At 45.5% G+C, this 27,400-nt stretch overlaps 1 protein-coding gene across 3 annotated transcripts in view; it reads right to left on the reverse strand.

Annotated features, from left to right (window-relative positions):
- ALS2CL (ALS2 C-terminal like) overlaps nucleotides 1–27,400 on the reverse strand; it is a 178,133-nt gene that overhangs the window by 145,559 nt on the left and 5,174 nt on the right. The window contains exon 1 of one of the 3 annotated variants that reach the window (XM_069729130.1): nucleotides 15,793–15,813. The exons of the other annotated variants lie outside the window; for them this stretch is intronic. The gene's annotated coding sequence lies outside the window, so the exon portion shown is untranslated. Of the gene's footprint in view, nucleotides 1–15,792; nucleotides 15,814–27,400 lie in introns of those variants that run through there. 3 annotated transcript variants of the gene reach the window in all.

Genomic DNA, 27,400 nt, shown 5'->3' on the forward strand with positions numbered 1-27,400 from the left:
GCAGAGGACGCGTGTCGGGGTTTGCAGAGGACGCGTGTCGGGGTGCGCAGAGGACGCGTGTCGGGGTGCGCAGAGGACGCGTGTCGGGGTGCGCAGAGGACGCGTGTCGGGGTGCGCAGAGGACGCGTGTCTGGGTGCGCAGAGGACGCGTGTCTGGGTGCGCAGAGGACGCGTGTCTGGGTGCGCAGAGGACGCGTGTCTGGGTGCGCAGAGGACGCGTGTCTGGGTGCGCAGAGGACGCGTGTCTGGGTGCGCAGAGGACGCGTGTCTGGGTGCGCAGAGGACGCGTGTCTGGGTGCGCAGAGGACGCGTGTCTGGGTGCGCAGAGGACGCGTGTCTGGGTGCGCAGAGGACGCGTGTCTGGGTGCGCAGAGGACGCGTGTCTGGGTGCGCAGAGGACGCGTGTCTGGGTGCGCAGAGGACGCGTGTCGGGGTGGGCACAGGACGCGTGTCGGGGTTTGCAGAGGACGCGTGTCGGGGTTTGCAGAGGACGCGTGTCGGGGTTTGCAGAGGACGCGTGTCGGGGTTTGCAGAGGACGCGTGTCGGGGTTTGCAGAGGACGCGTGTCTGGGTGCGCAGAGGACGCGTGTCTGGGTGCGCAGAGGACGCGTGTCTGGGTGCGCAGAGGACGCGTGTCTGGGTGCGCAGAGGACGCGTGTCTGGGTGCGCAGAGGACGCGTGTCGGGGTGCGCAGAGGACGCGTGTCGGGGTGCGCAGAGGACGCGTGTCGGGGTGGGCACAGGACGTGTCGGGGTGCGCAGAGGACGCGTGTCGGGGTGCGCAGAGGACGCGTGTCTGGGTGCGCAGAGGACGCGTGTCTGGGTGCGCAGAGGACGCGTGTCTGGGTGCGCAGAGGACGCGTGTCTGGGTGCGCAGAGGACGCGTGTCGGGGTCTGCAGAGAGCGGTTTTCTTGGCCCCTTTCTCTGTATCGCTGATGGTTCCTAGACCCCTATAGATTAACAAGTTGTCCCCTAAACGTACTTTTTGGGGGGTCTGATATATACCTCTTTGATTATAACAGTGCGGCAGCATTATCAGTCACGTTGTGGGTGCGGGGCCCTTCTGCAGATTTATTTGGGGCCCGGAAGATTCACGTCAGTGGACAATAAACCCTATTATTATCCTATATTCTCCCGGCTGCTCCCTACATCCCTGTGTCAGTCCACACTGCGGCTGTGGAATTCCACTCACAATCCAGAAAGCTGTATATAGTCTATATAATATATATAATCTACTGCAGACCGAGGAGGGTCCGCGTCCACCATGGATCTACTTGTCTCACTTAATCCGTACTGTCGTTCTGGATTTCTATTTTTTGGAGACAGAACGTTCGCTATATAAAGTAATGCGGTGACTTCTGCGGCTTCGAGCGTCCCCTCCCCCAGGACTATATCGAGCCGCCGCGCACACAAATAGCAGCTCACAACTGTCGCCCAAAATTAGATTCCCCGAGGCTCAAAAAGCCACAAAGGACAAAGCCCCTCTGTCCTCCTGACCCATTATAATCATCGTCTGCACACGGATTACAATAACACCCATCTGCACAATAAACTATGGACTGACATTAACCCTTAGGGCTCGCTCACACTTGCGATGAAATTGGACGAGTGCGATCCGATAATCAGATTGTATTTGGTCCAATGTTAAACTATGGAGCAGATCACGTGTGCGATTATTGTCCCATACCGAATCTGCATGCGGAAACAATTGCAGCATTGTGTGATTCTGCAATTAGTACTCGTGGCATACACCATACCTCCCAACTTTTGAAGCTGGGAAAGAGGGACAAAGTTTGCGGCGCGCAATGCGCGCTGCGGCAAATTTTAGGCCACGCCTCTGACCACACCCATTCACTAGTCCCACCCATATCCACGTCTCAACCACACCCATTTAGCACTTCTGATCACACTGTTCATAAAGAATAATTATAAACAAAAAAATATGGCCACACAGTGCTCCATACTGTATAATGGCCCCACAATGCTCCATACTGTATAATGACCCCACAATGCTTCATACTGTATAATGACCCCACAATGCTCCATACTGTATAATGACCGCACATGATGCTCCATACTGTATAATGACCGCACATGATGCTCCATACTGTATAATGACTGCACATGATGCTTCATACTGCATAATGACTGCACATGATGCTTCATACTGCATAATGGCCGCACATGATGCTCCATACTGTATAATGGCCACACATGATGCTCCATACTGTATAATGGCCACACATGATGCTCCATACTGTATAATGGCCACACATGATGCTCCATACTGTATAATGGCCACACATGATGCTCCATACTGTATAATGGCCACACATGATGCTCCATACTGTATAATGGCCACACATAGCTACTCCTACACACGCGGTTGCGCTCCGTACACTTTGCACACACGGCTCCACTCCATACATCTCATACACACACGGCTCCGCTCCGTTCACACGGCTCCACTCCATACATCTCATACACACGGCTCCGCTCCGTACACCTCGTACACATTCAGCTCCGCTCCATACACCTCATACACGGCTCCGCTCCATACACCTCATGCACATACGGCTCCGCTCCATACATCTCGTACACACGGCACTACTCCGTATACCTCATACACACACCGCTCCGCTCCATACACATTGCACAAGCTGCTCCGCTCCGTATACCTTGCACACACACGGCTCCACTGCGTACACCTCATACACATACGGCTCCTCTCCATACATCTCGTACACACACGGCACTACTCCGTACACCTCATACACACACGGCTCCGCTCTAAACACATTGCACACGCTGCTCCGCACACCTCGTACACACGCGGCTATGCTCCATACACCTTTCACACTCTGCTCTCATCCGTACACCTCTTACACACGATTCCGCTCCATACACCTCGTACACACGCGGCTGTGCTCCGTACACCTCGTACACACGCGGCTGTGCTCCGTACACCTCGTACACACGCGGCTGTGCTCCGTACACCTCGTACACACGCGGCTGTGCTCCGTACACCTCGTACACACGTGGCTGTGCTCCGTACACCTCGTACACACGCGGCTGTGCTCCGTACACCTCGTACACACGCGGCTGTGCTCCGTACACCTCGTACACACGCGGCTGTGCTCCGTACACCTCGTACACACGCGGCTGTGCTCCGTACACCTCGTACACACGTGGCTGTGCTCCGTACACCTCGTACACACGCGGCTGTGCTCCGTACACCTCGTACACAGGCAGCTGTGCTCCGTACACCTCGTACACACGTGGCTGTGCTCCGTACACCTCGTACACACGCGGCTGTGCTCCGTACACCTCGTACACACGCGGCTGTGCTCCGTACACCTCGTACACACGTGGCTGTGCTCCGTACACCTCGTACACACGCGGCTGTGCTCCGTACACCTCGTACACAGGCAGCTGTGCTCCGTACACCTCGTACACACGACTCCGCTCCGTACACCTTTCACCCACGCGGCTGTGCTCCGTACACCTCGTACACAGGCAGCTGTGCTCCGTACACCTCGTACACACGACTCCGCTCCGTACACCTTTCACCCACGCGGCTGTCCTCCGTACACCTCGTACACACGTGGCTGTGCTCCGTACACCTCGTACACACGACTCCGCTCCGTACACCTTTCACCCACGCGGCTGTGCTCCGTACACCTCTTACACACGCGGCTGTGCTCCGTACACCTCGTACACACGCGGCTGTGCTCCGTACACCTCGTACACACGCGGCTGTGCTCCGTACACCTCGTACACACGTGGCTGTGCTCCGTACACCTCGTACACACGCGGCTGTGCTCCGTACACCTCGTACACAGGCAGCTGTGCTCCGTACACCTCGTACACACGACTCCGCTCCGTACACCTTTCACCCACGCGGCTGTGCTCCGTACACCTCGTACACAGGCAGCTGTGCTCCGTACACCTCGTACACACGACTCCGCTCCGTACACCTTTCACCCACGCGGCTGTCCTCCGTACACCTCGTACACACGTGGCTGTGCTCCGTACACCTCGTACACACGACTCCGCTCCGTACACCTTTCACCCACGCGGCTGTGCTCCGTACACCTCTTACACACGCGGCTGTGCTCCGTACACCTCGTACACACGCGGCTGTGCTCCGTACACCTCGTACACACGCGGCTGTGCTCCGTACACCTCGTACACACGCGGCTGTGCTCCGTACACCTCGTACACACGCGGCTGTGCTCCGTACACCTCGTACACACGCGGCTGTGCTCCGTACACCTCGTACACACGCGGCTGTGCTCCGTACACCTCGTACACACGCGGCTGTGCTCCGTACACCTTGTACACACGCGGCTGTGCTCCGTACACCTTGTACACACGCGGCTGCGCTCCGTACACCTCGTACACACGCGGCTGTGCTCCGTACACCTCGTACACACGCGGCTGTGCTCCGTACACCTCGTACACACGCGGCTGTGCTCCGTACACCTTGTACACACGCGGCTGTGCTCCGTACACCTTGTACACACGCGGCTGCGCTCCGTACACCTCGTACACACGCGGCTGTGCTCCGTACACCTCGTACACACGCGGCTGTGCTCCGTACACCTCGTACACACGCGGCTGTGCTCCGTACACCTCGTACACACGCGGCTGTGCTCCGTACACCTCGTACACACGCGGCTGTGCTCCGTACACCTCGTACACACGCGGCTGTGCTCCGTACACCTCGTACACACGCGGCTGTGCTCCGTACACCTCGTACACACGCGGCTGTGCTCCGTACACCTCGTACACACGCGGCTGTGCTCCGTACACCTCGTACACACGCGGCTGTGCTCCGTACACCTCGTACACACGCGGCTGTGCTCCGTACACCTTGTACACACGCGGCTGTGCTCCGTACACCTTGTACACACGCGGCTGCGCTCCGTACACCTCGTACACACGCGGCTGTGCTCCGTACACCTCGTACACACGCGGCTGCGCTCCGTACACCTCGTACACACGGCTCCGTACACCTCGTACACACGCGGCTGTGCTTTGTACACCTCGTACACACGCGGCTGCGCTCCATACACCTCATGCACACGGCTCCGTACACCTCGTACACACGCGGCTCTGCTACATCCACACTGTAAACACCTCCTGACCTCACACATACGCTGCCTTACCCTCCTCCGGCGCCATGGCAACCAGCAAAGTCCTGTACACGGAGGTCCTCCTCCCGATCATGTGACACCCTGACTCCACCCATCCTGTGACCTCATCACAGGTCCTGTGCACAGAGCAGCCATCATGTGGTTTGCTGCTGTGCAGGCCTGGTGCAGGGACTCGGAGCTCTCAGCTGACCGGGTAATATCACATACCTCCCAACCAGTGCGGGACAATTAATGTCCCGCCCGGGATCGCGGGGCTGACTGTCAAAATCAGGACAGTCCCGCTGGATCCGGGACGGTTGGGAGGTATGCATACACCCACGAGTACTAAGAGAACTAAGTAATGTAATAGATAAACCATTATTTCTTATTTTTAGTGACTCTATAGCGACAGGGTCTGTTCCGCAGGACTGGCGCATAGCAAATGTGGTGCCAATATTCAAAAAGGGCTCTAAAAGTGAACCTGGAAATTATAGGCCAGTAAGTCTAACCTCTATTGTTGGTAAAATATTTGAAGGGTTTCTGAGGGATGTTATTCTGGATTATCTCAATGAGAATAACTGTTTAACTCCATATCAGCATGGGTTTATGAGAAATCGCTCCTGTCAAACCAATCTAATCAGTTTTTATGAAGAGGTAAGCTATAGGCTGGACCACGGTGAGTCATTGGACGTGGTATATCTCGATTTTTCCAAAGCGTTTGATACCGTGCCGCACAAGAGGTTGGTACACAAAATGAGAATGCTTGGTCTGGGGGAAAATGTGTGTAAATGGGTTAGTAACTGGCTTAGTGATAGAAAGCAGAGGGTGGTTATAAATGGTATAGTCTCTAACTGGGTCGCTGTGACCAGTGGGGTACCGCAGGGGTCAGTATTGGGACCTGTTCTCTTCAACATATTCATTAATGATCTGGTAGAAGGTTTACACAGTAAAATATCGATATTTGCAGATGATACAAAACTATGTAAAGCAGTTAATACAAGAGAAGATAGTATTCTGCTACAGATGGATCTGGATAAGTTGGAAACTTGGGCTGAAAGGTGGCAGATGAGGTTTAACAATGATAAATGTAAGGTTATACACATGGGAAGAGGGAATCAATATCACCATTACACACTGAACGGGAAACCACTGGGTAAATCTGACAGGGAGAAGGACTTGGGGATCCTAGTTAATGATAAACTTACCTGGAGCAGCCAGTGCCAGGCAGCAGCTGCCAAGGCAAACAGGATCATGGGGTGCATTAAAAGAGGTCTGGATACACATGATGAGGGCATTATACTGCCTCTGTACAAATCCCTAGTTAGACCGCACATGGAGTACTGTGTCCAGTTTTGGGCACCGGTGCTCAGGAAGGATATAATGGAACTAGAGAGAGTACAAAGGAGGGCAACAAAATTAATAAAGGGGATGGGAGAACTACAATACCCAGATAGATTAGCAAAATTAGGATTATTTAGTCTAGAAAAAAGACGACTGAGGGGCGATCTAATAACCATGTATAAGTATATAAGGGGACAATACAAATATCTCGCTGAGGATCTGTTTATACCAAGGAAGGTGACGGGCACAAGGGGGCATTCTTTGCGTCTGGAGGAGAGAAGGTTTTTCCACCAACATAGAAGAGGATTCTTTACTGTTAGGGCAGTGAGAATCTGGAATTGCTTGCCTGAGGAGGTGGTGATGGCGAACTCAGTCGAGGGGTTCAAGAGAGGCCTGGATGTCTTCCTGGAGCAGAACAATATTGTATCATACAATTATTAGGTTCTGTAGAAGGACGTAGATCTGGGGATTTATTATGATGGAATATAGGCTGAACTGGATGGATAAATGTCTTTTTTCGGCCTTACTAACTATGGTACTATGTTACTATGTGATTGCATACGAGAATCGTATCACACGTAGGTCTATGGGAGAACCATCACGCTGCACTCAGATATCATCCGAGTGCAGTATGATTCCCACGGACGTCAGTAATGGAGGACATGTGTTATGACCTGGTGGTAAGGACAATAATGGACCTGGTGGTTAAGAGCACACGGAATGACGTGATAGATACAAATAATATAGGACGAGCTCTGAGACGTGGAAACTCTGCTGACCGCAATCCCTAATCCTATCACACACACTAGATATAGCCGTGGATTGCTCCTAACGCTCCCTATGCAACTCGACACAGCCTAAGGAACTAGCTAGATAAAAAAATAAGCCTATCTTGCCTCAGAGAAATTCCCCAAAGGAAAAGGCAGCCCCCCACATATAATGACTGTGAGTAAAGATGAAAATTACAAACACAGAGATGAAATAGATTTAGCAAAGTGAGGCCCGACTTACTGAACAGACTGAGGATAGGAAAGGTAACTTTGCGTTCAGCACAAAAAACTACAAAAAGACCACGCAGAGGGCGCAAAAGACCCTCCGCACCGACTCACGGTGCGGAGGCGCTCCCTCTGCGTCCCAGAGCTTCCAGCAAGCAAGACAAAAATCAAAATAGCAAGCTGGACAGAAAAATAGCAAACTAAAGAAATACAAGCAGGAACTTAGCTTCTGCTGGGAAGACAGGTCACAAGAACGATCCAGGAGTGAACTAGACAAATACTGGAACATTGACAGGTGGCATGGAGCAATGATCTAAGTGGAGTTAAATAGAGCAGCCAGCTAACGAATTAACCTCGTCACCTGTGGAAGGAAATTCAGAAGCCGCAGCCCCACTCACAACCACCAGAGGAAGCCCATGGACAGAACCAGCCAAAGTACCATTCATGACCACAGGAGGGAGCTTGACAACAGAATTCACAACAGTACCCCCCCCCCCCCCCCCTTGAGGAGGGGTCACCGAACCCTCACCAGAGCCCCCAAGCCGACCAGGACGAGCCAAATGAAAGGCACGAACCAGATCGGCAGCATGAACATCGGAGGCAAAGACCCAGGAATTATCTTCCTGACCATAACCCTTCCATTTGACCAGGTACTGGAGTTTCCGTCTCGAAATACGAGAATCCAAAATCTTCTCCACCACATACTCCAACTCCCCCTCAACCAACACCGGGGCAGGAGGATCAACGGATGGAACCACAGGCGCCACGTATCTTCGCAACAACGACCTATGGAATACATTATGGATGGCAAAAGAAGCTGGAAGGGTCAAACGAAACAACACAGAATTGAGAACCTCAGAAATCTTATACGGACCAATGAAACGAGGCTTAAACTTAGGAGAGGAAACCTTCATAGGAACATAACGAGACGACAACCAAACCAAATCCCCAACACGAATTCGGGGACCCAGACAGCGCCGGCGGTTAGCGAAACGTTGAGCCTTCTCCTGGGACAATGTCAAATTGTCCACCACATGAGTCCAAATCTGCTGCAACCTGTCCACCACAGTATCTACACCAGGACAGTCCAAAGGCTCAACCTGCCCTGAAGAGAAACGAGGATGGAAACCAGAATTGCAGAAAAACGGCGAAACCAAAGTAGCCGAGCTGGCCCGATTATTAAGGGCGAACTCAGCCAAAGGCAAAAAGGACACCCAATCATCCTGATCAGCAGAAACAAAACATCTCAGATATGTTTCCAAGGTCTGATTGGTTCGTTCAGTCTGGCCATTTGTCTGAGGATGGAAAGCCGAAGAAAAAGACAAATCAATGCCCATCCTAGCACAAAAGGCTCGCCAAAACCTCGAAACAAACTGGGAACCTCTGTCCGAAACGATGTTCTCCGGAATGCCATGTAAACGAACCACATGCTGGAAAAACAATGGCACCAAATCAGAGGAGGAAGGCAATTTAGACAAGGGTACCAAATGGACCATCTTAGAGAAGCGATCACAAACCACCCAAATGACCGACATCTTTTGAGAGACGGGGAGATCCGAAATAAAATCCATAGAAATATGCGTCCAGGGCCTCTTCGGGACCGGCAAGGGCAAAAGCAACCCACTGGCACGAGAACAGCAGGGCTTAGCCCGAGCACAAGTCCCACAGGACTGCACAAAAGAACGCACATCCCGCGACAAAGAAGGCCGACCAAAAGGATCTAGCCACCAAATCTCTGGTACCAAAGATTTCCGGATGACCAGCCAACACCGAACAGTGAACCTCAGAGATAACTCTACTAGTCCATTTATCAGGGACAAACAGTTACTCCGCTGGGCAACGGTCAGGTCTATCAGCCTGAAATTTTTGCAGCACCCGCCGCAAATCAGGGGAGATGGCAGACAAAATTACCCCCTCTTTGAGAATACCCGCCGACTCAGGAACACCCGGAGAGTCAGGCACAAAACTCCTTGACAGGGCATCAGCCTTCACATTCTTAGAGCCTGGAAGGTACAAAACCACAAAATCAAAGCGGAAGAAAAATAGCGACCAACAAGCCTGTCTAGGATTCAACCGTTTGGCAGACTCGAGATAAGTCAAATTCTTGTGATCCGTCAAGACCACCACGCGATGCTTGGCTCCTTCAAGCCAATGACGCCACTCCTCGAATGCCCAGTTCATGGCCAACAACTCTCGATTGCCAACATCATAATTGCGCTCAGCAGGCAAAAACTTTCTAGAAAAGAAAGCACATGGCTTCATCACCGAGCCATCAGAACTTCTTTGCGACAAAACAGCCCCTGCTCCAATCTCAGAAGCATCAACCTCGACCTGAAACGGAAGCGAAACATCTGGCTGGCACAACACAGGGGCAGAAGAAAAACGACGCTTCAACTCCTGAAAAGCCTCTACAGCAGCAGAAGACCAACTGACCACATCAGCACCCTTCTTGGTCAAATCAGTCAACGGTTTAGCAACACTAGAAAAATTACTGATGAAGCGACGATAAAAATTAGCAAAGCCCAGGAACTTCTGCAGGCTCTTCACAGATGTCGGCTGAGTCCAATCGTAAATGGCCTGGACTTTAACAGGGTCCATCTCGATAGTAGAAGGGGAAAAAATGAAACCCAAAATTGACACCTTCTGAACTTCAAAGAGACACTTTGACCCCTTCACAAACAAAGAATTCGCACGAAGGACCTGGAACACCATTCTGACCTGCTTCACGTGAGACTCCCAATCATCCGAAAAGACCAAAATATCATCCAAATATACAATCAGGAATTTATCCAGGTACTCTCGGAAGATGTCATGCATAAAGGACTGAAATACTGATGGAGCATTGGAAAGCCCGAATGGCATAACCAGGTACTCAAAATGGCCCTCGGGCGTATTAAATGCTGTTTTCCATTCATCGCCCTGTTTAATACGCACAAGATTATACGCACCACGAAGATCTATCTTGGTGAACCAACAAGCCCCCTTAATCCGAGCAAACAAATCAGACAGCAGCGGCAAAGGGTACTGAAATTTAACTGTGATCTTATTAAGAAGGCGGTAATCAATACAAGGTCTCAAAGAACCATCCTTCTTGGCCACAAAAAAGAACCCTGCTCCCAATGGTGACGACGACGGGCGAATATGACCATTCTCCAAGGATTCCTTTATATAACTCCGCATATTGGCGTGCTCTGGCACAGATAAATTGAACAGTCGGCCCTTAGGAAACTTACTACCAGGAATCAAATTAATAGCACAATCGCAATCCCTATGAGGAGGTAGGGCACTGGATTTGGGCTCATCAAATACATCCCGGTAATCCGACAAAAACTCCGGGACTTCAGAAGGGGTGGATGACGAAATAGACAAAAATGGAACATCACCATGTACCCCCTGACAACCCCAGCTGGACACAGACATTGATTTCCAATCCAATACTGGATTATGGACCTGTAGCCATGGCAACCCCAAAACGACCACATCATGCAGATTATGCAACACCAAAAAGCGAATATCCTCCTGATGTGCAGGAGCCATGCACATGGTCAAATGAGTCCAGTACTGAGGCTTATTCTTGGCCAAAGGTGTAGCATCAATTCCTCTCAATGGAATAAAATACTGCAAGGGCTCCAAGAAAAAACCACAGCGCCTGGCAAACTCCAATTCCATCAAATTCAGGGCAGCGCCTGAATCCACAAATGCCATAACAGAATACGATGACAAAGAGCAAATCCGAGTAACGGACAATATAAATTTAGACTGTACCGTACCAATGGTAGCAGACCTAGCGAAACGCTTAGTGCGCTTAGGACAATCGGAGATAGCATGAGTGGAATCACCACAGTAAAAACACAGCCCATTCCGACGTCTGTGTTCTTGCCGTTCAGCTCTGGTCAAAGTCCTATCACACTGCATAGGCTCAGGCCTATGCTCAGGTAATACCGCCATATGGTGCACAGCTTTACGCTCACGCAAGCGTCGGTCGATCTGAATGGCCAAAGACATAGACTCATTCAGACCAGCAGGCATGGGAAATCCCACCATGACATCCTTAAGGGCTTCAGAGAGACCCTTTCTGAAAATTGCTGCCAGGGCACATTCATTCCACTGAGTGAGCACAGACCACTTTCTAAACTTCTGACAATATACCTCTATCTCATCCTGACCCTGACACAGAGCCAGCAAGATTTTCTCTGCCTGATCCACTGAATTAGGTTCATCATAAAGCAATCCAAGCGCCAGGAAAAACGGATCAACATCACGCAATGCCGGATCTCCTTGCGCAAGGGAAAATGCCCAGTCTTGAAGGTCGCCACTTAACAAAGAAATAATGATTTTCACTTGTTGAACAGGGTCACCTGAGGAGCGAGGTTTCAAGGCAAGAAACAATTTACAATTATTTTTGAAATTCAGAAATTTAGATCTATCCCCAAAAAACAAATCAGGAATTGGAATCCTAGGCTCTAACATCGGATTCTGAACCACAAAATCTTGAATGTTTTGTACCCTTGCAGTGAGATTATTCATACAAGAGGACAGACCTTGAATGTCCATATCTACACCTGTATCCTGAACCACCGAGAGGTAAAGGGGAAAAGAGAGACAAAACACACTGCAAAGAAAAAAAAATGGTCTCAGAACTTCTCTTATCCCTCTATTGAGATGCATTAATACTTTGGGCCACCTGTACTGTTATGACCTGGTGGTAAGGACACTAATGGACCTGGTGGTTAAGAGCACACGGAATGACCTGATAGTTACTGATAATATAGGACGAGCTCTGAGACGTGGGAACTCTGCTGACCGCAATCCCTAATCCTATCACACACACTAGAAATAGCCGTGGATTGCTCCTAACGCTCCCTATGCAACTCGACACAGCCTAAGGAACTAGCTAGCCCTAAGATAGAAGAATAAAGCCTACCTTGCCTCAGAGAAATTCCCCAAAGGAAAAGGCAGCCCCCCACATATAATGACTGTGAGTTAAGATGAAAATACAAACACAGAGATGAAATAGATTTAGCAAAGTGAGGCCCGACTTACTAAACAGACTGAGGATAGGAAAGGTAACTTTGCTGTCAGCACAAAAAACTACAAAAAGACCATGCAGAGGGCGCAAAAGACCCTCCGCACCGACTCACGGTGCGGAGGTGCTCCCTCTGCGTCCCAGAGCTTCCAGCAAGCAAGACAAAAATCAAAATAGCAAGCTGGACAGAAAAATAGCAAACTAAAGAAAAACAAGCAGGAACTTAGCTTCTGCTGGGAAGACAGGTCACAAGAACAATCCAGGAGTGAACTAGACCAATATTGGAACATTGACAGGTGGCATGGAGCAATGATCTAAGTAGAGTTAAATAGAGCAGCCAGCTAACGAATTAACCTCGTCACCTGTGGAAGGAAACTCAGAAGCCGCAGCCCCACTCACAACCAACAGAGGAAGCCCATGGACAGAACCAGCCAAAGTACCATTCATGACCACAGGAGGGAGCTTGACAACAGAATTCACAACAGACATGGACACATTACTTTCTCCGTCTTCTCTGCACCTGTGCTCTGATTCTCGCATGTGGCTAAGAGGCGGAGTGCTCAGCCAGAAGGCTAGTGAATATAAATTTCAACGGTCAGTTTTTTGAAATTTGTATTCTGTAGCCTTCTGACTGAGCACTCCGCCTCTTAGCCACATAGTAACATAGTAACATAGTAACATAGTTAGTAAGGCCGAAAAAAGACATTTGTCCATCCAGTTCAGCCTATATTCCATCATAATAAATACCCAGATCTACGTCCTTCTACAGAACCTAATAATTGTATGATACAATATTGTTCTGCTCCAGGAAGACATCCAGGCCTCTCTTGAACCCCTCGACTGAGTTCGCCATCACCACCTCCTCAGGCAAGCAATTCCAGATTCTCACTGCCCTAACAGTAAAGAATCCTCTTCTATGTTGGTGGAAAAACCTTCTCTCCTCCAGACGCAAAGAATGCCCCCTTGTGCCCGTCACCTTCCTTGGTATAAACAGATCCTCAGCGAGATATTTGTATTGTCCCCTTATATACTTATACATGGTTATTAGATCGCCCCTCAGTCGTCTTTTTTCTAGACTAAATAATCCTAATTTCGCTAATCTATCTGGGTATTGTAGTTCTCCCATCCCCTTTATTAATTTTGTTGCCCTCCTTTGTACTCTCTCTAGTTCCATTATATCCTTCCTGAGCACCGGTGCCCAAAACTGGACACAGTACTCCATGTGCGGTCTAACTAGGGATTTGTACAGAGGCAGTATAATGCTCTCATCATGTGTATCCAGACCTCTTTTAATGCACCCCATGATCCTGTTTGCCTTGGCAGCTGCTGCCTGGCACTGGCTGCTCCAGGTAAGTTTATCATTAACTAGGATCCCCAAGTCCTTCTCCCTGTCAGATTTACCCAGTGGTTTCCCGTTCAGTGTGTAATGGTGATATTGATTCCCTCTTCCCATGTGTATAACCTTACATTTATCATTGTTAAACCTCATCTGCCACCTTTCAGCCCAAGTTTCCAACTTATCCAGATCCATCTGTAGCAGAATACTATCTTCTCTTGTATTAACTGCTTTACATAGTTTTGTATCATCTGCAAATATCGATATTTTACTGTGTAAACCTTCTACCAGATCATTAATGAATATGTTGAAGAGAACAGGTCCCAATACCGACCCCTGCGGTACCCCACTGGTCACAGCGACCCAGTTAGAGACTATACCATTTATAACCACCCTCTGCTTTCTATCACTAAGCCAGTTACTAACCCATTTACACACATTTTCCCCCAGACCAAGCATTCTCATTTTGTGTACCAACCTCATGTGCGGCACGGTATCAAACGCCACATGTGTTTTAATTACAGCAGGTCTAATACCCCTCCACAGAGAGAGAAATTTAGTCTAAGAAGAGGTTTCACAGGTTCCCATTCACATGAAGACATTTATTCTCAGCAAGGAAAGGAAAGTGTAGGACCTGGTATACGAGAGATGCCCTAATGTGGCTACCAGGTACACATGAATTGGCCAATTTATGCGCTAAACGCTCTCATTTTTTCATATTTCTAGTGCAGTAATGCAGTTCAATTTTCATGTTTGCATGTTTTAGCGCCGCAGTGTGCTGCTTTATTTATTTGACATGACAATATCCTGTCTGCAGCCACCACTAGGGGGAGCTCCCTGTATACAGAGATACATGATAAGATCCTGTCTGCAGTCACCACTAGGGGGAGCTCCCTATATACAGAGATACATAAGATCCTGTCTGCAGCCACCACTAGGGGGAGCTCCCTGTATACAGAGATACATGATAAGATCCTGTCTGCAGTCACCACTAGGGGGAGCTCCCTGTATACAGAGATACATGATAAGGTCCTGTCTGCATCCACCACTAGGGGGAGCTCCCTGTATACAGAGATACATGATAAGATTCTGTCTGCAGCCACCACTAGGGGGAGCTCTCTGTATACAGAGATACATGATAAGATCCTGTCTGCAGCCACCACTAGGGGGAGCTCCCTGTATACAGAGATACATGATAAGATTCTGTCTGCAGCCACCACTAGGGGGAGCTCCCTGTATACAGAGATACATGATAAGATCCTGTCTGCAGCCACCACTAGGGGGAGCTCCCTGTATACAGAGATACATAAGATTCTGTCTGCAGCCACCACTAGGGGGAGCTCTCTGTATACAGAGATACATGATAAGATCCTGTCTGCAGCCACCACTAGGGGGAGCTCCCTGTATACAGAGATACATGATAAGATCCTGTCTGCAGCCACCACTAGGGGGAGCTCCCTGTATACAGAGATACATGATAAGATACTGTCTGCAGCCACCACTAGGGGGAGCTCCCTGTATACAGAGATACATGATAAGATTCTGTCTGCAGCCACCACTAGGGGGAGCTCCCTGTATACAGAGATACATGATAAGATTCTGTCTGCAGCCACCACTAGGGGGAGCTCCCTGTATACAGAGATACATAAGATCCTGTCTGCAGCCACCACTAGGGGGAGCTCCCTGTATACAGTGATTCATGATTCATTCCAAATATTTTTCCTCCAGAACACACCAATCTTACAAAATTTCCTAAAAATTAATAAGGAAATATTCTGAAAAGTATCTTACAATTTACTGAATATCATAATACAAAAAGCTATGTCACAGATACACATATCATTATATACAGGAGATGCCCAGGTTATACCGGCTGTACATATATAATTATATACAGGAGATACCCGGGTTATACCGGCTGTACATAGATAATTATTAGAAGATTTATGAATTTACCCTTCTTCCCGGTGACGACGTTCTGAAGAGTTGGTGACATTTATTGATGACCTCAGATTTTTGCTTTTCTTAGAAATATTTACATGAGAATTTTTGTCTTCACAATTTGGGAAAAAGGAAGCGATTGTGACAACAACTGACGGTCACTGGGATTATGAAATGGTTTCCAGGGGCCGGACGTTCCATTGCAAAATCTGTGACAGTTTGAAAGAAAGTATCTCCTGATAATGTCCAACACCACACAGAAGGAAAGTCACAAATCTGTACATCAGTCACATGAAAAAAAAAAATGAAATAATTTTAATTTTCCAAAGTGTGAGTGCAGCTCTGGAGCATAATACAGGATGTAACTCAGGATCAGTAATGTAATGTATGTACACAGTGACTGCACCAGCAGAATAGTGAGTGCAGCTCTGGAGTATAATACAGGATGTAACTCAGGATCAGTAATGTAATGTATGTACACAGTGACTGCACCAGCAGAATAGTGAGTGCAGCTCTGGAGTATAATACAGGATGTAACTCGGGATCAGTAATGTATGTTCACAGTGACTGCACCAGCAGAATAGTGAGTGCAGCTCTGGAGTATAATACAGGATGTAACTCAGGACCAGTAATGTAATGTATGTACACAGTGACTGCACCAGCAGAATAGTGAGTGCAGCTCTGGGGTATAATACAGGATGTAACTCAGGATCAGTAATGTAATGTATGTACACAGTGACTGCACCAGCAGAATAGTGAGTGCAGCCAGGGCCGGACTGGGACTAAAATTCAGCCCTGGCATTTGAAGTTACACAGGCCACTTGTCACATGGTGACTGTATATTATCTTTGTACACTTGTAGGCAGGGCCGGTTTTAGGCAAAGTGGGGCCCTAGGCAAACTTTAAAATGGGGCCCAAAATGCTAACATATTGCACATTACACAAAAGCATTTCGGTTGTATTTACAAGCGCTTCAGGCAGCTAAATGAGTTTGATCGGCAGAACGATCACTAACAGATCACCATACAGGATCATGTTATCAGCAGCACATCTACAGTTTACACCGGCGATGTGCTGCTGAGAACAAGGATTTTTGTTCCTGCAAAAACAATCTGAATATGCAGCATTTTACTTGTTTAGTAAAATACACCCCATAGTCCTCCATATATATGATAATGTGCACCACAGTCCTCCATATAGTATAATACACTCCCCATAGTCCTCCATATAGGATAATACACTCCTCATAGTGCTCCATATAGTATAATACACTCCTCATAGTCCTCCATATAGGATAATGCACTCCTCATAGTGCTCCATATAGGATAATACACTCCTCATAGTCCTCCATATAGTATAATACACTCCTCATAGTCCTCCATATAGTATAATACACTCCTCATAGTCCTCCATATAGTATAATACACTCCTCATAGTCCTCCATATAGTATAATACACTCCTCATAGTGCTCCATATAGTATAATACACTCCTCATAGTCCTCCATATAGTATAATACACTCCTCATAGTGCTCCATATAGTATAATACACTCCTCATAGTCCTCCATATAGTATAATACACTCCTCATAGTCCTCCATATAGGATAATACTCTCCTCATAGTCCTCCATATAGTATAATGCACTGCCATAGTCATCCATGTAGTACAATTCACTTCCAATAGTATCATGCACCCCATGGTTCTTCATATAGTATAACATATTCCCCATAGTCCTCGATACAGTATAATGCAGCCTCCCCACAGAGTATAATGCAGCCTCCCCACAGAGTATATTGCAGCCGCCCCACAGAGTATATTGCAGCCGCCCCACAGAGTATATTGCAGCCACCCCACAGAGTATATTGCAGCCACCCCACAGAGTATATTGCAGCCACCCCACAGAGTATAATGTAACCCCCCATAGAATATAATATAGCCCACCTCCCCATAATATATAATGTAGCCCCCATAGAATATAATGCAGCCCCCCATAGTATATAACACAGCCTCCTCATAGAATATAATATACCCCCACAATAGTATATAACACAGCCACATAGTATAAAACATGGCCTCCCTCATAGAATATAATATACTCCCCATAGTATATAACAAAGCCCGCATAGTATATAGCACGGCCTGCATAATATAGCACAGCCCGCGTAGTAGATAAAACAGCCCACACAGCAGTATACAGCACAGCCCACACAGTAGTATATACAGCACAGCCCACACAGTAGTATATACAGCACAGCCCACACAGCAGTATACAGCACAGCCCACACAGTAGTATATACAGCACAGCCCACACAGTAGTATATACAGCACAGCCCACACAGTAGTATATACAGCACAGCCCACACAGTAGTATATACAGCACAGCCCACACAGTAGTATATACAGCACAGCCCACAGAGTACTGTATACAGCACAGCCCACAGAGTACTATATACAGCACAGCCAACAGAGTACTATATACTGCACAGCCCACAGAGTACTATATACAGCACAGCCCACAAAGTACTATATACAGCACAGCCCACACAGTAGTATATACAGCACAGCCCACACAGTAGTATATACAGCACAGCCCACACAGTAGTATATACAGCACAGCCCACAGAGTACTGTATACAGCACAGCCCACAGAGTACTATATACAGCACAGCCAACAGAGTACTATATACTGCACAGCCCACAGAGTACTATATACAGCACAGCCCACAGAGTACTATATACAGCACAGCCCACAGAGTACTATATACAGCACAGCCCACAGAGTAGTATATACAGCACAGCCCACACAGTACTATATACAGTACAGCCCACACAGTACTATATACAGCACAGCCCACACAGTAGTATATACAGCACAGCCCACACAGTAGTATATACAGCACAGCCCACACAGTAGTATATACAGCACAGCCCACACAGTAGTATATACAGCACAGCCCACACAGTAGTATATACAGCACAGCCCACACAGTAGTATATTCAGCACAGCCCACAGAGTACTATATACAGCACAGCCCACAGAGTACTATATACAGCACAGCCCACAGAGTACTGTATACAGCACAGCCCAGAGTACTATATACCGTACAGCCCACAGAGTACTATATACAGCACAGCCCACACAGCCCTCTCCTAGTGTATCCTCACCCACCCCCTGCAGACTGTGAGCCCTCGCGGGCAGGGTCCTCCCTCCTTATGTACTCGTGTGCCTTGTTATCTGCTCATGTTTAATGTATTTGTCTATATTTGCCCCGTATTCACATGTAAAGCGCCATGGAATAAATGGCGCTATAAAAATGTATAATAATAATAATACAGCACAGCCCACACAGTAGTATATACAGCACAGCCCACACAGTAGTATATACAGCACAGCCCACAGAGTAGTATATACAGCACAGCCCACAGAGTACTGTATACAGCACAGCCCACAGAGTACTATATACAGCACAGCCCACACAGTAGTATATACAGCACAGCCCACACAGTAGTATATACAGCACAGCCCACAGAGTAGTATATACAGCACAGCCCACAGAGTACTGTATACAGCACAGCCCACACAGTAGTATATACAGCACAGCCCACACAGTAGTATATACAGCACAGCCCACACAGTAGTATATACAGCACAGCCCACACAGTAGTATATACAGCACCAGCAGAATAGTGAGTGCAGCTCTGGAGTATAATACAGGATGTAACTCAGGATCAGTAATGTAATGTATGTACACACAGTGACTGCACCAGCAGAATAGTGAGTGCAGCTCTGGAGTATAATACAGGATGTAACTCAGGATCAGTAATGTATGTACACAGTGACAGCACCAGCAGAATAGTGAGTGCAGCTCTGGAGTATAATACAGGATGTAACTCGGGACCAGTAATGTAATGTATGTACACAGTGACTGCACGAGCAGAATAGTGAGTGCAGCTCTGGGGTACAATACAGGATGTAACTCAGGATCAGTAATGTAATGTATGTACACAGTGACTGCACCAGCAGAATAGTGAGCGCAGCTCTGGGGTATAATACAGGATGTAACTCAGGATCAGTAATGTAATGTATGTACACAGTGACTGCACCAGCAGAATAGTGAGTGCAGACAGGGCCGGACTGGGACTAAAATTCAGCCCTGGCATTTGAAGTTACACAGGCCACTTGTCACATGGTGTCTGTATATTATCTTTGTACACTTGTAGGCAGGGCCGGTTTTAGGCAAAGTGAGGCCCTAGGCAAAGTTTAAAATGGGGCCCAAAATGCTAACATATTGCACATTACACAAAAGCATTTCGGTTGTATTTACAAGCGCTTCAGGCCGCTAAATGAGTTTGATCGGCAGAACGATCACTAACAGATCACAATACAGGATCATGTTATCAGCAGCACATCTACCGTTTACGCTGGCGATGTGCTGCTGAGAACAAGGATTTTTGTTCCTGCAAAAACAATCTGAATATGCAGCATTTTACTTGTTTAGTAAAATACACCCAATAGTCCTCCATATATATGATAATGTGCACCACAGTCCTCCATATAGTATAATACACTCCCCATAGTCCTCCATATAGGATAATACACTCCTCATAGTGCTCCATATAGTATAATACACTCCTCATAGTCCTCCATATAGGATAATACACTCCTCATAGTGCTCCATATAGTATAATGCACCGCCATAGTCATCCATGTAGTACAATTCACTTCCCATAGTATCATGCACCCCATAGTTCTTCATATAGTATAACATATTCCCCATAGTCCTCGATACAGTATAATGCAGCCACCTCACAGAGTATAATGTAGCCACCCCACAGAGTATAATGCAGCCACCTCACAGAGTATAATGTAGCCACCCCACAGAGTATAATGCAGCCTCCCCACAGAGTATAATGCAGCCTCCCCACAGAGTATAATGCAGCCTCCCCACAGAGTATAATGCAGCCGCCCCACAGAGTATAATGCAGCCGCCCCACAGAGTATAATGCAGCCGCCCCACAGAGTATAATGCAGCCGCCCCACAGAGTATAATGCAGCCGCCCCACAGAGTATAATGCAGCCGCCCCACAGAGTATAATGCAGCCGCCCCACAGAGTATAATGCAGCCGCCCCACAGAGTATAATGCAGCCGCCCCACAGAGTATAATGCAGCCGCCCCACAGAGTATAATGCAGCCGCCCCACAGAGTATAATGCAGCCGCCACACAGAGTATATTGCAGCCACCCCACAGAGTATATTGCAGCCACCCCACAGAGTATATTGCAGCCACCCCACAGAGTATATTGCAGCCACCCCACAGAGTATAATGCAGTCACCCCACAGAGTATAATGTAACCCCCCATAGAATAGAATATAGTCTACCTCCCCATAATATATAATGTAGCCCCCATAGAATATAATGCAGCCCCCCATAGTATATAACACAGCCTCCCCATAGAATATAATATACCCCCACAATAGTATATAACACAGCCACATAGTACAAAACATGGCCTCCCTCATAGAATATAATATACTCCCCATACTATATAACAAACCCCGCATAGTATATAGCACAACCCGCATAGTATATAGCACGGCCTGCATAATATAGCACAGCCCGCGTAGTAGATAACACAGCCCACGCAGCAGTATACAGCACAGCCCACACAGTAGTATATACAGCACAGCCCACACAGTAGTATATACAGCAAAGCCCACACAGTAGTATATACAGCACAGCCCACACAGTAGTATATGCAGCACAGCCCACACAGTAGTATACAGCACAGCCCACAGAGTACTATATACAGCACAGCCCAGAGTACTATATACAGCACAGCCCAGAGTACTATATACAGCACAGCCCACAGAGTACTATATACAGCACAGCCCAGAGTACTATATACAGCACAGCCCACAGAGTACTATATCCAGCACAGCCCACACAGTAGTATACAGCACAGCCCACAGAGTACTATATCCAGCACAGCCCACACAGTAGTATACAGCACAGCCCACAAAGTACTATATACAGCACAGCCCAGAGTACTATATACAGTACAGCCCACAGAGTGCTATATACAGCACAGCCCACACAGTAGTATACAGCACAGCCCACAGAGTACTATATACAGCACAGCCCAGAGTACTATATACAGCACAGCCCACATAGTACTATATACAGCACAGCCCAGAGTACTATATACAGCACAGCCCACAGAGTACTATATACAGTACAGCCCAGAGTACTATATACAGCACAGCCCACAGAGTACTATATACAGCACAGCCCACAGAGTACTATATACAGCACAGCCCACAGAGTACTATATACAGCACAGCCCACACAGTAGTATATACAGCACAGCCCACACAGTACTATATACAGCACAGCCCACACAGTAGTATATACAGCACAGCCCACACAGTAGTATATACAGCACAGCCCACACAGTAGTATATACAGCACAGCCCACACAGTAGTATATACAGCACAGCCCACAGAGAACTATATACAGCACAGCCCACAGAGTACTATATCCAGCACAGCCCACAGAGTACTATATCCAGCACAGCCCACACAGTAGTATATACAGCACAGCCCACACAGTAGTATATACAGTACAGCCCACAGAGTACTATATACAGTACAGCCCACAGAGTACTATATACAGCACAGCCCACACAGTACTATATACAGCACAGCCCACACAGTAGTATATACAGCACAGCCCACACAGTAGTATATACAGCACAGCCCACACAGTAGTATATACAGCACAGCCCAGAGTACTATATACAGCACAGCCCACACAGTACTATATACAGCACAGCCCACAGAGTACTATATACAGCACAGCCCACACAGTACTATATACAGCACAGCCCACAGAGTACTATATACAGCACAGCCCACACAGTACTATATACAGCACAGCCCACACAGTAGTATATACAGCACAGCCCACACAGTAGTATATACAGCACAGCCCACACAGTAGTATATACAGCACAGCCCAGAGTACTATATACAGCACAGCCCACACAGTACTATATACAGCACAGCCCACAGAGTACTATATACAGCACAGCCCACACAGTACTATATACAGCACAGCCCACACAGTACTATATACAGCACAGCCCACAGAGTACTATATACTCCCCCCGAGAATGGTCCCACAGTCCAGTAAAAAAAAAAAAAACACTCCTCACCTTTCCTCGTACTTCCTGCTCCTGTCTCAGCGGCTGCAGTCTGCCCGGGACACAGCAGGTGCGCGATGATATGACGTCATCGCAAACCCGCAGTGTCAGAGGCGGAGCGGGGAATGATGGGAGAGGGAGCGTCTGTAGACGCTCTCTCCTCCATCATTGCATTCAACTGCATTGGCGTCATAGACGCCGGTATAGTTGAATGCGACGGTGGGGGGGTGAGTCGGCGGGGGGAGGCAGATCGAGCGGCCCACTGCTGGCACCGGCCCTTCTGGCATTTGCCAGAAGTGCCTGATGGCCAGTCTGGCCCTGAGTGCAGCTCTGGAAGATAATGCAAGATGTAACTCAGGATCAGTAATGTAATGTATGTACACAGTGACTGCACCAGCAGAATAGTGAGTGCAGCTCTGCAGTTATATTCTTGTACATAGGGGCAGTATTATAGTAGTTATATTTCTGTACATGGGGGCAGTATTATAGTAGTTATATTTTTGTACATAGGGGCAGTATTATAGCAGTTATATTCCTGTATATAGGAGCAGTATTATAGTAGTTATATTCTTGTATAGGATCAGTATTATAGTAGTTATATTCTTGTACATGGGGAGCAGTATTATAGCAGTTATATTCCTGTACATAGGAGCAGTATTATAATAGTAATATTCTTGTATAGGATCAGTATTATAGTAGTTATATTCTTGTACATAGGGGCAGAATTATAGTAGTTATATTCTTGTACATAGGGGGCAGTATTATAGTAGTTATATTCTTGTATATAGGGGCAGTATTATAGTAGATATATTCTTGTACATAGGAGCAGTATTATAGTAGATATATTCTTGTACATAGGAGCAGTATTATAGTAGTTATATTCTTGTACATAGGAGGCAGTATTATAGTAGTTATATTCTTGTACATAGGGGCAGTATTATAGTAGTTATATTCTTGTACATAGGAGCAGTATTATAGTAGTTATATTCTTGTATATAGGGGGCAGTATTATAGTAGTAATATTCTTGTACATAGGAGCAGTATTATAGTAGTTATATTCTTGTACATAGGGGCAGTATTATAGTAGTTATATTCTTGTACATAGGAGCAGTATTATAGTAGTTATATTCTTGTACATAGGAGCAGTATTATAGTAGTTATATACTTGTACATAGGAGCAGTATTATAGTAGTAATATTCTTGTACATAGGAGCAGTATTATAGTAGTTATATTCTTGTACATAGGGGCAGTATTATAGTAGTTATATTCTTGTACATAGGGGCAGTATTATAGTAGTTATATTCCTGTACATAGGAGCAGTATTATAGTAGTAATATTCTTGTACATAGGAGCAGTATTATAGTAGTAATATTCTTGTACATAGGGGCAGTATTATAGCAGTTATATTCCTGTACATAGGGGCAGTATTATAGTAGTTATATTCTTGTACATAGGGGCAGTATTATAGTAGTTATATTCTTGTACATAGGAGCAGTATTATAGTAGTTATATACTTGTACATAGGAGCAGTATTATAGTAGTAATATTCTTGTACATAGGAGCAGTATTATAGTAGTTATATTCTTGTACATAGGGGCAGTATTATAGTAGTTATATTCTTGTACATAGGATCAGTATTATAGTAGTTATATTCTTGTACATAGGGGCAGTATTATAGTAGTTATATTCTTGTACATAGGGGCAGTATTATAGTAGTTATATTCTTGTACATGGGGGTAGTATTATAGTAGTTATATTCTTGTATATAGGGGCAGTATTATAGTAGTTATATTCTTGTACATAGGAGCAGTATTATAGTAGTAATATTCTTGTACATAGGAGCAGTATTATAGTAGTTATATTCTTGTACATGGGGGTAGTATTATAGTAGTTATATTCTTGTATATAGGGGCAGTATTATAGTAGTTATATTCTTGTACATAGGAGCAGTATTATAGTAGTAATATTCTTGTACATAGGAGCAGTATTATAGTAGTTATATTCTTGTACATAGGGGCAGTATTATAGTAGTTATATTCTTGTACATGGGGGTAGTATTATAGTAGTTATATTCTTGTAAATAGGGGCAGTATTATAGTAGTTATATTCTTGTACATAGGAGCAGTATTATAGTAGTTATATTCTTGTACATAGGAGCAGTATTATAGTAGTTATATTCTTGTATATAGGGGGCAGTATTATAGTAGTTATATTCTTGTACATAGGAGCAGTATTATAGTAGTTATATACTTGTACATAGGAGCAGTATTATAGTAGTAATATTCTTGTACATAGGAGCAGTATTATAGTAGTTATATTCTTGTACATGGGGGTAGTATTATAGTAGTTATATTCTTGTACATAGGGGCAGTATTATAGTAGTTATATTCTTGTATAGGAGAAGTATTATAGTAGTTATATTTTTGTACATACGGGGCAGTATTATAGTAGTTATATTCTTGTACATAGAGGCAGTATTATAGTAGTTATATTCTTGTACATAGGAGCAGTATTATAGTAGTAATATTCTTGTACATAGGAGCAGTATTATAGTAGTTATATTCTTGTACATAGGGGCAGTATTATAGTAGTTATATTCTTGTACATAGGAGCAGTATTATAGTAGTTATATTCTTGTACATAGGGGCAGTATTATAGTAGTTATATTCTTGTACATAGGGGCAGTATTATAGTAGTTATATTCTTGTATAGGAGAAGTATTATAGTAGTTATATTTTTGTACATACGGGGCAGTATTATAGTAGTTATATTCTTGTATATAGGAGCAGTATTATAGTAGTTATATTCTTGTACATAGGAGCAGTATTATAGTAGTTATATTCCTGTACATAGGATCAGTATTATAGTAGTTATATTCTTGTACATAGGGGCAGTATTATAGCAGTTATATTCCTGTACATAGGAGCAGTATTATAGTAGTTATATTCTTGTACATAGGGGCAGTATTATAGTAGTTATATTCTTGTACATAGGAGCAGTATTATAGTAGTTATATTCTTGTACATAGGAGCAGTATTATAGTAGTTATATACTTGTACATAGGAGCAGTATTATAGTAGTAATATTCTTGTACATAGGAGCAGTATTATAGTAGTTATATTCTTGTACATAGGGGCAGTATTATAGTAGTTATATTCTTGTACATAGGATCAGTATTATAGTAGTTATATTCTTGTACATAGGGGCAGTATTATAGTAGTTATATTCTTGTACATAGGGGCAGTATTATAGTAGTTATATTCTTGTACATGGGGGTAGTATTATAGTAGTTATATTCTTGTATATAGGGGCAGTATTATAGTAGTTATATTCTTGTACATAGGAGCAGTATTATAGTAGTAATATTCTTGTACATAGGAGCAGTATTATAGTAGTTATATTCTTGTACATGGGGGTAGTATTATAGTAGTTATATTCTTGTATATAGGGGCAGTATTATAGTAGTTATATTCTTGTACATAGGAGCAGTATTATAGTAGTAATATTCTTGTACATAGGAGCAGTATTATAGTAGTTATATTCTTGTACATAGGGGCAGTATTATAGTAGTTATATTCTTGTACATGGGGGTAGTATTATAGTAGTTATATTCTTGTACATAGGGGCAGTATTATAGTAGTTATATTCTTGTACATAGGAGCAGTATTATAGTAGTTATATTCTTGTACATAGGAGCAGTATTATAGTAGTTATATTCTTGTATATAGGGGGCAGTATTATAGTAGTTATATTCTTGTACATAGGAGCAGTATTATAGTAGTTATATACTTGTACATAGGAGCAGTATTATAGTAGTAATATTCTTGTACATAGGAGCAGTATTATAGTAGTTATATTCTTGTACATGGGGGTAGTATTATAGTAGTTATATTCTTGTACATAGGGGCAGTATTATAGTAGTTATATTCTTGTATAGGAGAAGTATTATAGTAGTTATATTTTTGTACATACGGGGCAGTATTATAGTAGTTATATTCTTGTACATAGAGGCAGTATTATAGTAGTTATATTCTTGTACATAGGAGCAGTATTATAGTAGTAATATTCTTGTACATAGGAGCAGTATTATAGTAGTTATATTCTTGTACATAGGGGCAGTATTATAGTAGTTATATTCTTGTATAGGAGAAGTATTATAGTAGTTATATTTTTGTACATACGGGGCAGTATTATAGTAGTTATATTCTTGTACATAGAGGCAGTATTATAGTAGTTATATTCTTGTACATAGGAGCAGTATTATAGTAGTAATATTCTTGTACATAGGAGCAGTATTATAGTAGTTATATTCTTGTACATAGGGGCAGTATTATAGTAGTTATATTCTTGTACATAGGAGCAGTATTATAGTAGTTATATTCTTGTACATAGGGGCAGTATTATAGTAGTTATATTC

This window comes from Ranitomeya imitator, chromosome 6 (assembly GCF_032444005.1).
Source record: "Ranitomeya imitator isolate aRanImi1 chromosome 6, aRanImi1.pri, whole genome shotgun sequence".
Taxonomy (NCBI): Eukaryota; Metazoa; Chordata; class Amphibia; order Anura; family Dendrobatidae; genus Ranitomeya; species Ranitomeya imitator.